This window comes from Bactrocera dorsalis, chromosome 6 (assembly GCF_023373825.1).
Source record: "Bactrocera dorsalis isolate Fly_Bdor chromosome 6, ASM2337382v1, whole genome shotgun sequence".
In the NCBI taxonomy this organism is placed as follows: domain Eukaryota; kingdom Metazoa; phylum Arthropoda; class Insecta; order Diptera; family Tephritidae; genus Bactrocera; species Bactrocera dorsalis.
Window position 1 is genome coordinate 9,451,462 of NC_064308.1, and position 17,467 is coordinate 9,468,928.

Below are 17,467 nucleotides of genomic sequence, written 5' to 3' on the forward strand. Positions count from 1 at the left end.
AAACACTTTTCATTACATTTTCTTCACCATACTTTACAATTCATGCAAAATTAATTATCTTTACCAACAGGTGTATTTCCTTTTACACCCACTTATTGACCCCCGCCATAACAAGTCCTTCTGTTATGGTGCGATCAGCTTATCCCTTTGTGGCAAATGAAACACCACAATTATATATATATTTAAAACTATTTATTGTATGAATACTTGTAACCTCGTTGGCGTCTGGATAAAGAGTGACGCTTCTTAAGACTAAAAATTAAGAATTCAGTTTAAGCTGAAATTCCAAGAATGTACGGAGAATTAATAACTGACAAAAACAGTGTTGCCATATGTGAGTGCCCACAGCACTCCCCCCAAATAAAGACTTGCTGGACTTTTTGAGGTTGAGTTTCAATATCCGATCCTAGCGCGGGTGTAAATGTTTCAGGTACTTTGGTGCATGGGTAGGCTGGTTGATGTACGTGGCGAATTCGTTGGCTCGGTGAGAATACGTCTATGTGGCATGCTGTGGAATACTTCATCATTGGCCAAATGAGCTGGTTTTAGGCGCTCGATGCTTACATTTATAACCTTGCCGTTAACCTCGATGGCAAAAACACGTTCATCAAGTCTTTTGATCACTTTGTGTGGGCCTGAATATGGCTGGTCAAGTGGTCGTTTAGTTGCGTCGATCCTCAGGAATACGTGTGTGCACGTTGACAGTTCTTTTAAACAGAACGTTTTCTGACGGCAATGGTGGGTTGAGGGAACTGGCCTGATTTTCCTCATATATGAGCGAAAACCTTCAAGGAAAAATTGGGAATCTCCCGGTGGATCTCCATCTGAGAAAAATTCGCCAGGAACCCGGAGTGTTGTGCCATATAGATATTCTGCTGGTGATGCCTTTAAGTCTTCCTTGTAACAAGTTCTCAATCCCAATAATACTGTTGGTAGAACCTGAGTCCACTGAGAGATTTGATGACACATGATGGCGGCTTTGAGCGTGCGGTGCCACCTTTCTACCAGACTGTTGGCTGCTGGGTGGTATGCCGTGGTGCGAATACGTTTGCCGCCGACTAACCGTGCTAGGGCTGTAAAAAGCGCACTTTCGAATTGGGTACCTTGATCAGTAGTGAGTAGCTTGGGGCATCCGTAGCGGGCGATCCAATGGGAGTAGAACGTGTTGGCAACCGTGCTTGCCGTAATGTCTTTAATGGGTACCGCTTCTGGCCATTTCGTAAATCGGTCGACCATAGTCATGCAGTACTTGAATCCGTGAGAGTCCGGTAAAGGTCCGACTAGATCCAAATGAACATGATCGAATCTCTCGTCTGGAATAGGGAATGTGGCGGGTGCTGCGTGTACATGGCGACCTATTTTGGAACGTTGACATGGGACACATTCTCGGGCCCATTGCGTAACATCTTTGTTCATTGATGGCCATACGTATCTTTGAGCGATGAGTTTCACTGTCACTCTGCCGCTGGGATGTGCAAGGTTGTGTAAAGTTTGGAAAATTCTCTGACGTAGCGGTGCTGGCACGAATGGTCTGATGTTATTTGTTGAAACGTCACAATAAATAGTCTGCCCGTTGGGATCAAAGGTAAGCGTTTGAAACCTTAATGAGGTTTCGTTATTTGTAAGAAGTTGCTGTAGCTCTTCGTCCGAGGCCTGCGCTCGGGACAGCTCACTGTAGTCAATAACTGCGGGTAGATGCATTGTTTCAACGCGTGAAAAGGTGTCAGCGACGTTGTTGTCTGAACCGGATATGTATTCAATGTTAGTCGTGAATTGGCTGATGAATCCCAGCTGTCTGATCTGGCGAGGTGAGGATTTATCCGATTGTTGATGGAACGCAAAAGTCAATGGCTTGTGATCTGTCCTGACCACAAATTCACGACCTTCAACCCATTGTCTAAAGTACTTGATAGCTTCGAATACAGCTGTCAATTCTCTATCATATGTGCTGTAGTTAATCTGTGCGGGTGACAATTTTTTCGAGAAAAATCCAAGTGGCCTCCAAACGCTTTTATGTTTCTGCTCTAGCACCGCTCCCAGCGCAGTACAAGATGCGTCACACGTAATCCGAAGTTCGGCGGCTGGTGATGGATGAGCTAGAAGAGTTGCGGTTGCTAGTTGTTCCTTGATGTAGGTGAAAGCTTGTTCTGATTCTGCTGTCCAAGGTACTGGTCGGCGATCGTTTTTCTTCTTAGAGTCTTTTAAGAACTCGTTGAGAGGTGCCTGGACAGCGGCAGCGTTTCTGATGTGTCGTCGGTAGAAGTTTATTGCGCCGAGGAATCTTCTTAGCTCTAAAATTGTTTTAGGTTTTGGGAAACTCCGTAGCGCCTGGACTCGGCTTGGAAGTGGTGCGGAACCGAGTTTCGAAATTCCATATCCCAAGAAGTTGACTTCAGAAGAACCCAAAACACATTTTTCCGCATTAATGCACAGGCCGTATTGGCTAAGTCGCTGAAATACTAACTGGAGGTGTTGTATGTGTTGTTGTTCACTGGATGATGCTATCAACAGGTCGTCGATGTAAGCATAAACGCAATCGAGGCCCGTGAGTGCTTCGTTGATAAAGCGCTGAAAGGACTGTGCCGCGTTTCGGAGCCCGAATGGCATGCTGATGAACTCGAATAGCCCGAACGGGGTTATTAGGGCTGTTTTCGGTATGTCTTCCTCGGCCACCGGAAAGTGATGAAACGCACGCCTGAGGTCGATTGTAGAAAATATGTTCTTTCCTGCTAATATTGTGGCATAATCATGAAGAAGCGAGATTGGGTACCGGTCAGGAATAGTTCTTTCGTTGAGTCTACGGTAGTCTCCGCATGGTCGCCAGTCTCCATTTTTCTTCTTGACCATGTGTAAGGGACTAGCCCAGGGGCTATTTGATGGTCTGGCATGACCCAAATCGATTAGGAGCTCAAACTCCTTTTTGGCCACTTTGAGGCGTTCAGGACATAGCGGTCGAACACGTTGCATGCACGGTGGTCCGGTGGTAGGGATGAAATGTTTGACCGAGTGTTTGGTTGCTGTGCGATTCGAAGGGTTTCCCAATAGTTCTGGAAAATCTTTGAGGATAGCCGTAAATTTGTTGCTCTCGGTTAGGGCCGTGACCGCTGTAATGGGGGCGGTTGCATAATGGCCTGCACTGTGCGAGTTTGAATTAGGGTCAACCAAGCGACCACGTTTGAGGTCCACCACTAATCCAAATTTATGGATGAGATCTGCACCGATGATTGGATATGGTACGTTAGCTATACAGAATATCCAATGGATCGGATGCTGTAGCCCTATGTTGAAGGTGAGTGCCTTATCCCCGTAGGTTTCGATTTCGCTGCCATTTGCAGCTTGCAGTCGAAAAGGTGTTGGCTTTTTCTTGTTTTTATGAGAAAGTGGAGTTACCGAAATATCCACGCCGGTGTCGACGAGGAATTTTGTACCCGATATGCGGTCGTAAACGAATAGTCGGCGATGTGTTATGTTGCCACCAGCATACGCCGTGTCTACTGGGGGCCGTTTGTGTTTCCCTGAAACGTACAGGGCCGTGTGCACTTTTTGGCACGTTGACCAAATTTTCGATGATAATAACATGGTGAGCTTGTAGCATTGTCCTGTGATTCACTTTGTGTATTTTTATTGCGACTGCTTTCGTTGAATGATGCTTTGTCGAGCCTCTGAGCCAGCTTTTCGACTTGCCGTGCCAACTCGTCAAGTTGTTCTTTTACGTCACTACCAACAGCGATTTTGTGGGTCGCAGCCATTATACCGGGATCTTCATGTCCTCGCTGAACTTCCATGAGGCGATCTGCTGTTCGCGCGAGAATAGTGTTGTTTTCTTCACCAGTGGCAGCAAGTGTTAGTTGTATTTGTAAAGGAAGGCGGTCAAACCAAATGGTGCGCACAAATGCTGCGTCTAAGTGATTTCCTCCCAGGCGGTGGATTTCTGCCAGCAGTTCAGACGGCCGTCGATCACGTAGTTCGACGCCGGATAGCAACGGGTTAGTTCGTAAACGCAGTAACTTGGTTGCACTGCATATTTGCAGTGGCAACGCGTTCGGTCAAAAAAACCTGCGGCAATACTGTTCTTCGTCAAAAGTTTTTTAATGCATGCAGTTTGCAGCACTTCGGCAAATTGTCGCAGCCATTGCAGTAATTTTTTTGAAACTGCGTAGAACCAAAGGCGAAATGGAAGAGTGAGTAAATTGATTTCTAATTCTACATATGTCTTTAATTATTAATATGATTATATGTATAATAATAAGAGGCCTTATTTACATTTAGATCCCACGAATTTCCAGCAAATTATATAAAAATTTTAATACGAACAAGGCTGGACATGGAGTCGGAGTTCCAGGAAGGAAGGAAAAAAAAATCATTCCTGTGGAGGAGAATTCTTGAAATAATTAAAGAAAAAGTTCCAGAATTTAATTTATCACGGGATCAGATTTCCCGTAAATTTTTGAATCTCTTCTGCACATATAAAAGAATTAAAAAGCGAAATAGCTTAACAGGGCGTGCTGCAAGTGCTTGGGAGTTTTTTGAAGAATTTGACGATGTGTATGGAACTAGACATTCCATTAGTACGCCTCCTGAGAATTTGTATTCGTCTTTGTCACTGCCAAGTACAAGGGATGCTTCCAATGTGGTGGAAGATATTGGGGTTTCGAATGACTCTCCAGGAACCTCGAACAAAACAACATCGACCAATCTCGGCAGAAGACGTAGGACAACCAGTGCCAATGAGTCTCTGGAATTCCTTAAGGAAGAAGCTAAAAATGAAAAGGAAAGGCACGATCAGATTATAGAGCTTGAACGGGAAAAGATGCAAATAGAGCGCGAGAGAATACAAACCATGGCTAGCCTTAGAGATATGCTTCAAAAGTTTTTAGGCAGATAAGATGATAGTATTTAGTCTTAAATATGAATATGGCTGTAAAACAGAGTAATTAGAGTTTTTTTTTATTTTTACTAACGAATAATTTAAGTTGTTAATTAGTACACAAATAAAACACAATGGATTCCACTCATAAGTATTTTACTTATATTTATTTAAGAACAAAACAACGTTGTCAAATTGCGCCTTATAGCAATTCCATCTAAATCGTTATTTTCTTGAGGTGCCAGTGAAGTACTAAGGTGATTTTCATTTTCTTCATTTATGACGTTATTATTTTCTGGTAATCCAACAAGATATTCCGAAGGGGTCCTCTATTTATAATAAAGTTGTGCAATATTGTACAGGCATATATTACCATTGATGCTTTTTTGACTGACCTCAAGTTTATATAATTTAGTATTTTAAACTTTTGTTTCAAAATCCCATACGACTGCTCGATAAAAACACGAGTTGAGCTTAAGCAGTAATAGTATAATCCATTATCTCTGTAAGGTGTGAGCAGAAATTTTTATAAAGGATAGGCAGAATCTCCTAAAATGACTGCATTTTCAGCCAGTTCCATTTCACCGGAAATAATTCCTTTATAAATAGGGCTAGTTTTCCATACATGAGCATCATGGCAACTGCCTGGACATCCAATAAATACATCCAGAAAGCGAAATTTACTGTCACATATGGCCTAAACATAAGAGTTAGCAGAAATTTTGTGTTGATAAAACTGAAGCTTAAATATACCTGCAAAATAATTGTATGATTTCCTTTTCGGTTGTAGTAACTAATCGCATCATTTTTTGGAAGCGAGATGTTGAAATGCGTCCCATCTACACATCCCACAACAAATGGAAAAGGATTGCATCGACTCCTTTCGAAATGTTCCATTACTTGCCTTTGTTTAACAGCAGAAGGCCATATTATTTCATTTTTTAATGAAGAAATCATTTTAATAACATTAAAAAATATTTTATGCGTGGTTCCCTTCGCAACACCAAACCGGTCACTAAGCTCGCGAAACGTGACGTTGCTGTTACCCAATTTCCACAGCGTTACATAAAGGCACATTTCAAGGGAATGCCCCAACCGGCCGCGCAATGATCTGGTCCAATATGGTTGGATAGAGTTTCGCAATATCTAAAACACAAAGTAGCACATTACATACATATCAAATTCAACAACTAAAAGTTAAGCTTACCATAAAAGTTGATCGCGCCATCCGAAGATGCGATTGAAATACATCCTCTGGATAGTTTTTTATTATATCCAGGTAATAGTTCACTTTTGGTACGGACCTTTTCTTTTTTAAATCACTTTTTAGTAAAAGATTTCTTCTCTTTACTTGTTTAATCCTTTTTTTATTGTAATTCAATAAAATATTCTCACTCTGAGTTTCCTGGTTATCAATAATTGCGTTAATTAAAAATTCCATTTCTCTGGCGTTCGTAAATGCGAAAAAATTCTTCGCAGCACAACCGCAATGGCAAGGCAGTAGAATCAGCTGATTGTGCAGTAGCAACCACAGCCGGCAAGAATGCAGCAGGGTTGCACAAAATTACTGCGTTTACGAACTAACCCAACATTTTGAATCGGCATTCCTGAGGAATGGCATAGTGGTTGAGCAATGCTTCCTTAAGTGTGATATACTTATCTGTTCCAGGTGGATTAGAAATTATGTTTTCAACCACGATGAGTGTTTCTTGATCCAGGCGAGCTATTACTGCGTAATATTTAGTTGCGTCCGTTGTTATTTTTCTGAGCTGGAACTGTGCTTCGACGGCAGCAAACCACAATTGAACCTGCTGGATCCAAAACGGCGGTAGTTCGATTCGTTCAAATCGGTCGATGTGCATAGCTTGTAGTGGTGGGAGCTGGGAAGGTGTGTCAGTTTCGAAAAATTCCTCGGTCAGGCCCTCGTCATGCGAATCTGGGCACCCATCGCCCGATTTTGTTTCACAATTTTGTTGTTGGTTCATCACGTCGGGGTCACCAATTATGTGGCAAATGAAACACCACAATTATATATATATTTAAAACTATTTATTGTATGAATACTTGTAACCTCGTTGGCGTCTGGATAAAGAGTGACGCTTCTTAAGACTAAAAATTAAGAATTCAATTTAAGCTGAAATTCCAAGAATGTACGGAGAATTAATAACTGACAAAAACAGTGTTGCCATATGTGAGTGCCCACACCTTCTTGAGATTCCAAAGCACCTAACGTGCCATCCATATCTTCCGACCCCCGCTATAAAAAGTCCATCTGTAATAGTGGGGTCATTATATCCCCTCTTGGTATTTCAAGACACCAACTGTGCCATTTTTTTTAATCTTTATTTCTCACTTGGAAATCAGACGCATCTCCTCTTGAGTCGTCCAACTGCTTTACTTATTTGTCCATTGCTTTCAAAAATTCATGCGCATACTTATATTGTTTTCTTGCTTGTTAATGATTTAAAACATATCTCTCTCTGAACTTACAAGTTTTGTTTGGTGACCTTTTTTTTTTCCTTCTTTAGCAATTTTAGCAACAGATAGTCTCTTATATTACATTTTACTATTTTTGCCTAAATAAAGCGCCACGTTTGTCATAACGAGCATTAACTTCAATATTTTCCTTTGCTTGTTCTCTTAAAGATTTCCTATCAAATAAATTATCCACTTCTTCACCTACGAGTATTGGTAGTAAACCTAAAGGTCTAACTTCTCTACCGATTAGCATTTCTAAAAATCTTGGTGAGTCAATTGACCGTATAATTCATTGCCAATTGTACTTCGGTTAAGGCATTTTGCCACAATTTCTGACTGTCATCTCCGGTCAGCATACTCTTTATTGCATGCTCATTATACATCCTACCATGCACTTCTCACACCTGTAGCTCTCACTCTCTCTATTTTTTTTGTTTAAGAACAAAATTTACTGAATCCTGAACTAGCGAAGTAACGGCCCTGATCCGCTATAACTCGAGTAGGCATACCAAACAAACACATAGCGGCTTTAACGACTATAATAGAGCCTTCAGTATCAATGTTTAATGTGTGATGAAAATTAACAAATTTTGTAATTGCGTCTACCAAAACAATTACGTACTCCTTTAAGTCATTTTTTTCCACTCATCTTTGCTATGTCTATATGCACTGTGTGCCACGGAATGTCTATCTTTGGATGTAATTCTGCCTGCATTTTTCCAACTGGTGGTTTAGCTTATTTACAAGTTATACAATTTTCGAAAAATCTACGAACATACTTTGACATATTTTCAAACCAATAAAACCCATAGACTTTGTCCAACGTTTTCTCCCAACCTAAATACGTAATAGCTTCATAGACGTGATTAATCACTGTCCATCTAAATGCCCTAGGGATTACAGGCAAGCATTTGGTTTTACCATTTCTTTGAATTTTTCTATATAAAACTCCTTTTCTCAATTCATAGGTTTTATCCAAATATTCTGGCAACTCATTATTTTTTAGCTTAGCTAACAACTTGGCTAGCTCGGAATCACGTTGTTGTTCAGAAACTACCCAATTATCAGTTACCTCAGTCAATTTGACTCGCTTTTCAACTACTTTTTCCACACTACCATTTTTCTTCTTAACAAGCGTCATCGACTAGTGAAAAATGAACAGCTGGGACGAACAATATTAAATTTCAGGAGCTCATCAATTTTATAACGTACTTGCTCTTTCTCCTCTTCACTTAGTCTATATGGGCGGCGCTGCACTGTCTTTTGTGGATCTATTAACTTTATTTCCAAATGCCCTGTTGTTACACGAGTCTGTGGTATTCCGCCAATAAACCAATCAGAATAGCGTTTTAGAATGTATTTTAAGGCCCTCTTATCAGAGTTACTCAGGTCGCCATCAGAATCTACAAGCTTTTCATAATCTGTACAAGTTGCCACATCAACTCTTTTACTTTTGTAAATACTGAATTTTTCTGCGTCTATTGTTATACTAAAGCCCTGACTTAATATTTCACGACGAATCAAAACATCATATGCTAGATATTTATCCATTACAACGTGCAATAAAATCTCAAGACAATACTGTTCAATGATTATATTGGAAAGGATTTGTGAAGAACTACATATGGAGTCGTTACCTATACCATTTAATTTTACAATACTGTTAAATCGCTTTCCTTTATATTTATCTGCAACACTTTTCTTGACCAATGAACATTCAGCGCCGGAGTCGAAGCAAAATGGAACGGACTCACCTGATAAATTTATTATACCCAATGTCCACTCGTTTCTCATAGCCCTTCGCGTTCCCACTGGTCCGGATTTTAAGACATGAAGTAGCGTAATGTCTTATTTCGTTACACTTGAATCATCGTATATTGGACCGATCTTTTACTCCAGCATAGCTGCTCCCGTTCTGATTATTTCCTTTTGCATTCTGTCCTCTTTCAAGTCGACTACGGCATTCGGCAATTTTATGGCCAATTTTTCCACAATGATGACATTTCACTTGAAACTTAAACTTCTTCCGCTCTGGGCCGGTTGAGTATAAATCCTCTTCAGTATTACGCTTCTTAAAAGCGTGGGGCTGCAGTTGTTGTTGTAGCTCATTGCGGCTTCTTACGTTGGTCGTATATACCCATCGCAACAAACTATTGTCGATTTGCGCCATGTGTCCCAACACAGCGATTTCTTCCAAGTCTTTAGCTTTACACTTGGACATGAGTGATGTAACAATTCGACTGCCGTATTCTGCGAATCCCTCTCCAGATTTTGGACGACCATTCAAAATATTAAGTAGAATCGCTGTAGTTGTCTCCACTCCCACAAAGCGTTGAATAAATAGCTCTTTAAATTGTGTCCAGGTTATCCCTGCGAAACATATTGGGGCAACTATTGTGATGCGCTGCCGTCTAGCGCCTTGCTTAATGCTATCACAAGTGCGCCACCTTCCAGAGTATTTTCAGCAAATATCAGGTCGACCGTTGTACACCATGCAGAGGCGTCCGCTCCAGCATAATCGGGATTAAACTTCCGCAAATCAACAGGCCTTGCGTCTGCTACCGGCATTGGAGTCTGCATGGACTTAATCATGTCCATTAGATTTCGATTCTGTGCTTCAAGAGCTGCGAGGATCTGGCCTGGATCTTGAACTGTAGGCTCAGCCGATCCCACTTCTGATGTAGGAGACTCATTTGAATTCATCTCCTTTATTTTAATTCACATCACTTCACTTTACTACTAGTAGTTTATTTTTATTTTAAAGAAGCACAGTGAGTTCCGATCGTCTCAATGCCGCTTTCTCAACTGAACTCTACTTGAGCGAGCACAGCGCTCAATGACCACGCATTCCTTTCATACTTAAAACACATAACGGTTCCATAACAGTTGTTTTCTTTCTTAGTTCGCGGAATACGATCGGACCTCACTCAGTAACAGTATCTCTATCCTGTTACTATGCTTATTTGCGCATTTGCAAGACAAAGTACCCCAATATATGCAGCCTATGCGTCGCCTGCGCCGAGCCTGACGCTCTGGCACATACACTTACTTACAAAATATTGCCACTCCGGCATACGCATATACACTGACCTACAAAATAATTGTACTAGCGCTCCGACATACATATGTGTATGTGTACATACATAAGTCGATAAGTTTTAGGTAATACACACAATCCTTAGGTGAATAAAATTATTATAATATTCTCTGTAGCAACATGAAGCAATTATATAAAAAGTAAAAAAGATGTCATAAACGAGGAGAAGTATGCACAGATGACAAAACGAGATGCAAAAGTATAGCGATGGGTCATTTCATTTAAAATGGAAATTGAAGAAGGAGTGCATTAAACAGATCAGTGCCATTTTAACGAACATCTAAAATTTTTGGAGAATAGTTTGGAAATCAAAGAAGATCCCAAGATAGTTCACATTGCGACATTGCTATTACCCAGAAGAAGTAGAAGAAAAGGACAATTTAAGGCACAAAAAGGTGAAGACGAAGCTGAAGTAATGGAGCAAAGTTTAGATGAGAAAGATGGGGTTATGAGGAATGGCCGCGCGATGTTGTCCAATCCAAATCTTACTGAGAAAGAAGTAGAAAATTATGTAGACTATGACCCGTAGCCAACAAGTACGGCACGCGAAGATACTGCACATCACAAACAAAGCTGACCCAAACGGGCAGCCGCTGTTGTTGGACGCATGCTATTTATATATTTTTGTATTCTATTTATATATTATGTATGTGTAATAGGTATATATATTAGGTTTCCTTTTTGTCTTTTGAATTTCGCGGCTATGTATGAAGCGCTACAGAGCTCGTATCTGGCAATACCATACATCTTTAAAAGTTCTTGACATAACCTACAAAATGACGCTATGCATAATTAGTTTGGATATTGCGTTGGACAGTTATAGACGTGTAAACATGGAGTTCACTAACGCCGAAATTTGCACTATTTTAAAGTTTTCTTTCGTTAAAGGCAAATCCGCTAGAGAAACGTTCCGTGAGATTAATGTTGTTTTGAGATTACTTCGAACTGCGGGGGGATGGTTACGACGATTCAGAGCGGGTGAGAACGACACCATGGATAAGCCAGCCGGCGGAAGACCTGTGACGATGAATACCGATCAAATCATGGAAAACACCGTGTTAGACCGGCATGTGGCATCTCGTGACATCGACCAGAAGATGGAAGTTAGTCACCAAACCATTTTAAACCATCTGCAGAATACAGACAACAACAAAACAAAAAGCTTGATGTTTGGGTGCCGCATGATGTGACGCAAAAAAAACTTCTGGACCAAATCAACGCCCGCGATATGCTGCTGGTCGAAAGCCGGTGAATCGTCCCAAACAGTGTCCCAGCCGGGATTGACGGCCAGGAAGGTTTTGCTGTGTGTTTGGTGGGATTGGAAGGGAATCATCCATTATGAGTTGCTCCCATATAGCCTGACACTTAATTCTACCATCTACTGCGAACAACTGGACTGCTTGAAGCTGATGATAGACCAGAAACGTCCAGAATTGGCCAACAGGAAGGGTGTAGTGTTCCACCAAGACAACGCCAGACCACACACTTCGTTGATGACTCGTTAGAAACTACGGGAGCTCGGATGCGAGGTTTTATCGTATCCACCATATAACATAGCGCCAAGTGATTACCACCTTTTCCTGTCTATGACGAACGCCATTGTTGGTGTAAAGTTGAACTCAAAAGAGACTTGTGAAAAGTGGCTGTCCGAGTTCTTCGCAAATAAGGAGGGAGGTTTCTGCGACGGGGGTATAATGAAGTTGCCGTCAAGATGGAAATAGATTACAGAACGGAACGGCGCATAATTGAACTAAATCCGATCACAGTAACACTTTCTATAAAGCATTAAATAAAGAGCAAAAAAGCGGAAGGGAGATATTTGACAACCTAATATATAGCACGTATAAATATAAATATATTATGGCAGATACAAGGCTTTTTTCATCGGGAGGTAGGTGAGTAAAGGTTCAGGAATTTCGGGTATGCCAATTTGTAAATAGTAACGAAGCGGCATGGATATTACTCGGTTTACCTTGACTTGAACGGTACCCAACAGTGACCGATCTAGCTGTACACCCTCCAAACGGATAGTAGGGGAGCCCAAGAGGGGATTCTTGCAGTTACTTAAGCGTGTCAGAAAACTATATGGGGAGAAACATTGCACCTTTTTATGTACCCCTACCAAATATGAACCCTTAATATGGTGGCGTGCGTTCGTCAGATTAGAGAAAAAAAATCTATCCTTCGGGAAACTCGAGCGCGTAAGATTAAGGGATGGTAAGTTAAATGCATGAAGACGAGTGTATATTTCAATATTCTGACAATTTGAGAGTGGCTTAGAGAAATAGCAGGGTGACAAATCTGTAAAAAAAAACGTCACCTTGAAATACTCGAGCGCGATAGATTTTTTTTTTCATTTTAAAGGTAATTCTTTCAGAATCACGAAAAATCATATAATCTGACAATTTCCGTAGGGCGATACAGGTAAAATCGTCGACAAGAGGTCAAGCGTACTGATTAGCATAGCGTGGTTGTTGTTAGTAGAGATATCTACTCCTAGCACTTTCATAATAGGGGCTGTTGATACAATAGACGAGTAAGTGTTAATGTAATAGATTATTTATTATATTGTATTAAATTGTGATGTTGAAAAAAAATTATTCCTTTCAATTCTTATAATAAAAAAAATGTTCTGATTATATTAACGTTTCAATAATTCTATTTAAAAAATATATGAAAATATATAAATATTATATTATAAATAAATAAATAAATATATATACGTATATATATATATATATATATATATATATATATAAATTATACGCACGTATATATATATATATATATATATATATAAATTATACTATATTTATATATTTATTTATTACATCCTGTAACAAAAACAGGAACCAAACAGAATTCTTCCACTTTTAAATCGTCAGATTAACGACATGCCCTTATATAATTGTCAGATTATCTTTTGGGAAGACTCTGACATCAAGTTCATCCCCCTGCATAAAAATCTGACGCGCTCGAGTATCTCAAGGTCACCTTTTTTTTTACAAGTTTTAAAATCAATAAATGACTTTTGTTCACGTCGAAATTGTCAGAAATTGAAATGGTACACTTTTTAGAGGTTCATTAACATTCGGTTAGAAAATCTGACACGCTCGAATAACTTTTTTTTTTAACCTATCATTACGGCCTTCAACCCTGACTTGATTGTCAGATTAATATATATCGACTATCAGAAATACAATGCGCGTATATACCATAAATGACTGACGCGCTTGAGTATTTTCATGTGACCTTTTTTTTTACATTTTTGAAACCAATTACCCGCTCTTCTCCCCACTAAAATGGAAAACTTCACCTAGACTTTCTTTTTTTTTTAAACGTTATCTTGACAATCTAGTAAGTCTCCATGACGCTCCAGTAACTGCAAATTTAGCACTCCGGGCTCCACCACTAGGAGAACGCGTGTATTTTACAAAGGCAAACTAGCGAGATCGAGTTGCAAAAACGCATAGCTCAAAGCTTTGTCGTTGTGGGTTTCATTAGAGCGGCTACAGCTGAGTCTAGACACTTCGCAGAAGCTCTTATTGATGTCGGCGAAGGTTGTATGCCGTCGGAAGAGAAAGTCGAAATAACATTTGATAGCCTATTTAGCTCGGATTAATTAGTATTTCCGTGGTTACAAGAAAAACTGGCTAAAGAGAAGTGGTTGAGCGAAAAAGATATCGTGGCGCCCGAAAACGCCCACAGTTTCCTTTGAAAGTGGCTTTCTATATCACAATAAAAAATAAAAAGTCAAGGACACACTTTAAAAGTAGCCGGTGTTCTCCTGGGCACCCATTGCTTCTCCGACAGACTACTGTACGTGGGTTGCTCATGTGTGTCGATAGCAAGAATTTTTTTTTATTTTCGTAGAAAACAATAAGTTTTGCATTGTTGTTTACAGGGACCGGAAATAAGAGTTATTTTACAATTTTTAATAAAAAAAATCATACGTAAAGGAACATCGTAGAAAAGTTTTGTTTACACCATCATGATTTTTAGGTGAACTATATGCGAAATATTGTATGATTTTTAAATTTAGATTTTTATATATTTAGATCAAAAATAAAAGTTATTTTTGATTTCTATTTTTTTAGATCAAAAATAAAAGTTATTTTCGATTTTTATTTTTTTAGATCAAAAATAAAAGTTATTTTTGATTTTTATTTTTTTAGATCAAAAAATAAGAATTATTTTTGATTTTTATATTTTTAAATCAATAATAAAAATAAATTCAAAATTTGTGGCATAATATGTTTCTTAATTTCTGTTAAGCTTTAAAGTAAAACTAAGGTGTACGGTTATAATAACAGCAAAAAATAAATAAATAAAAATTTTGAATTGATTTTTATTATTGATTTAAAAATATAAAAATCAAAAATAATTCTTATTTTTTGATCTAAAAAAATAAAAATCAAAAATAACTTTTATTTTTGATCTAAAAAAATAAAAATCAAAAATAACTTTTATTTTTGATCTAAATATATAAAAATCAAAAATAATTTTTATTTTTGATCTAAATATATAAAAATCAAAAATAACTCTTATTTTTTGATTTTTTCGATAAAAGTCATAAGAGTTACGGTCCCTGGTTGTTTACCGTGATGTGCTGCAATAAAATGATTTCTAGCCCTGTGCGACGCGAGGCAAAAAACAAATTTTGTAAATTGATCTTTCCGATGCTCAAATTTAATTTATTTTGCTTCTGAAATTGTGAATAGCTATTATTGTACTATTAATACACAATTTATTTTCCGCGGGTAACACCGTGCGGCAAAGCTGGTCATTAATAATAGCCCTGACAGACGACAGCGCTAATATGCATTAGCGGGCTTAATTTACATTTATTTGCGCATTTGACCCATGTTAATGCAAGTTTGTAATGCACAAGAATTTCGTTCATTTGGTTGAATTTACCAAATTCGAGTAGGCTCAAAAATTGCCGAATTTTGCTATTTTTTGACAGATGTCGCACTGTTGCTATCCGTTTTTCCAATATTCTTAACTTTTTTGCAAACTTTCCCCGCATTACAATCAATTATTGCAATTAATTTCACTCTATTATCTTTTAATTTAGATAATAACAAAATAATTTTTTCGTTAAATTTATATTGATTTTCCAAAATTACCAAAATTTCTATTAATAATTTTTCTTATTCATTTTTATTTCACTTTTTTTTTTTTTAATAAATAAATAAATTTCACTATCAGCTGTCCAAATGCACAAGCCTGCCGTCTGTCACCATAAAATTTCAATGCGCATTAGCGTTGCTTAAGGCGCATAAATTTTGCTCGTCTATCAGGGCTATAAAACACGGGAAGGTGCATAGTCATCATGAACCGTTATGTGATATATCAACATGTCAACGTCGCAAATGTAAATATGCAGTCACTTTTGTCGTGCGGGAGAATGCTAAGGTTATTGAATATGTTTGACAGGTGTCATGCCAACCAAATAGAAAAAATTAAGGCTCGTTCACAACAAATGTTCCCCACCAACATATACCATAATACCAAACATCAAAAAAAGTATATAAGTAATGAAAAAAAATAAATAAAATCAGAATGAAATAGTTCTCAAAAGATTTCGTGTCTGTTAATTATTGTCTCGCACCAGAGGTAAGATATTATTGTACAGCTCGTTCACCAATACTAATAATAATTTACCGAAATTCGTATTCAAATTGTTGCTATTTAAACATTATGAATTTTTCAAGTAATATTATTTCTCACTTTTTTCTTGTAATTTATTTTCTAAGAATTTACGGTGTCTGTTGATGTGTTAATATGATTAAACTAGAATTTATAAATTTACGAATTGTCATTAACCGCTCAGTTTTTAAAAGTTGAGAATTTGAAAGTTGTTTTAAATTTAATCAACTCATTTAACGAATAGGAATCTAATAAAATCATGATCTCAATACGTTAATTCAAATGAAACTCGGTGAACTACCGTGAATGGATTTCTATCATATTTTAGCGATTATATATAGGCAATGACCTTTCGTTACTCTTTTAGATAATATATAAAATAAAATTAAAATAATATAAAAAATAAAAAAATTAAATATACGTATTAGGAATTTTTTTATATTCATTTTCTTCAATCCCACCAATTTCCTTGCAAATACCCTAAACAAAAATCCCTGAAAATTTGAGCCCTTAATATCAACATTAACAACTAAACCAAGGCATTTCCATTGAAAATACACGACAATCGTAATTTTTTATTTTTAAATTTCTATAGCTCAGAGGCATTTTATGACATCGCTTTGACTTTAGATACATATTCCTCAGCATTGAAGACTCTACTAAAGTGCCCATTTCGATAAAGTCGAAACTCACTGTAGTACGGGGACCTAAACCTGATTTTCCCTCGAAATTCGCATTTTTTTGTATATATCTCGTAAATGACAAGAGCTGTAGCAAATATTTACATAACAAACTTGTAGAAAATTTTATTTACTACAAAATAGGTCCGAGGTCAAAATCGCTATCATTAAGACTAGACTGCATTGGATTAAAGGGGTATTTCAGTTTGGAGGCGTGAATTTCAGGAAGTTTTTAAAATGTTAATCTGAAACCAAAAAAGAAAACAAATTATTAATCTAAAATAATAAAGTTTCACTTCCGGCCAAGACATTTTGGATGCCGGGTCGGCATAAGTCCAATATCGCCGAAAGTAATTTAATTTTTGAAAAACCCTCTAGTACATGTATTATTGAATAGTTAAACATTGAAAATATAAAAAAAAACTTTAATCGAATTTTTTTATTTCTAGACAAGAATACTCATCAATTTTAGGCATTACTCAACTATACTTGAAAACATGTTTCCGCGAATATTTATTAAAATAATTCAAATAATGCCCAAAATACTCGACACAAAACTTTAAATGGAATAATGAAACCCGATACATGCATATGCGAGGTGGTACTTCTTGAATACGTTTTTCATCAACTCTCGGTATCTATCCCATCTCGCACGTATTGTGGTCGTTCGTAACGTTGCGAGGTAGGCAATCT

At 37.9% G+C, this 17,467-nt stretch overlaps 1 protein-coding gene across 27 annotated transcripts in view; it reads right to left on the reverse strand.

Annotated features, from left to right (window-relative positions):
* The window catches only part of LOC105227111 (ADP-ribosylation factor-like protein 4A), a 566,667-nt gene that overhangs the window by 410,988 nt on the left and 138,212 nt on the right, over nucleotides 1-17,467 (reverse strand). The gene's annotated exons all lie outside the window — the stretch shown is intronic.